Consider the following 718-nt stretch of genomic DNA (forward strand, 5'->3'; position numbering starts at 1 on the left):
ACAAACAAACACCCATCACCAAGAGCAATTTTTGAAAAACTCTCCAGCATATAGATGATTGCAACTATTGGTTGAGCTGCAGCCCGATTAAGAAAAAATAATGCATTAGGTTGCTTGTTTTATACTAAATTACTGTTCAAATGGTCATCAGAAATAGCATGGACGGACGTGGAGACTGTCGAAGGATTTTATGTTTAAATACATGCTACAAGGAGATGATAGACCTTGGGACTCCAAGGCATCTTCCTCTACAAAGCTGGTATAATCTAATGGAATAATGCAATTTGAGAGATGATCACGCAATTTGCTCAAACAGCATTATGTTCCAGAAGAACAATGCGGTTGTAATTGGAAAAAAAAATAAACTGCAATGAGATTTGCTAACTTTAGTTCTACAAAATCACTTAGGATTTATGAGGAACACTGAGGCAAATAGAGGTTAAATGACCTGCTCAGGGTAACATAGCTAATAAGCATCTAAGGCCTGATTTCAACTCAGGTTTTCTCGACTCCAGGCCCAGCACTACACCCACTGTACCACCTGGAGTGAATGACTAATGCCTGTTATGAATGACTGTAAGTGAAGTCTCCTTTCAGGGAAATCCTTACAAACAAGGTACATTTTCATCTGCCCAAAGTCCAAAATGCAAACTGGTAGATTAGATGATTTTTCAAAACTCTGTGAATGTTGTATAAGCCAAGAACGAAGATGCTGATG

The sequence above is a fragment of the Vombatus ursinus genome, unplaced genomic scaffold, assembly GCF_900497805.2.
Source record: "Vombatus ursinus unplaced genomic scaffold, bare-nosed wombat genome assembly UNPS02011431.1, whole genome shotgun sequence".
Classification (NCBI taxonomy): domain Eukaryota; kingdom Metazoa; phylum Chordata; class Mammalia; order Diprotodontia; family Vombatidae; genus Vombatus; species Vombatus ursinus.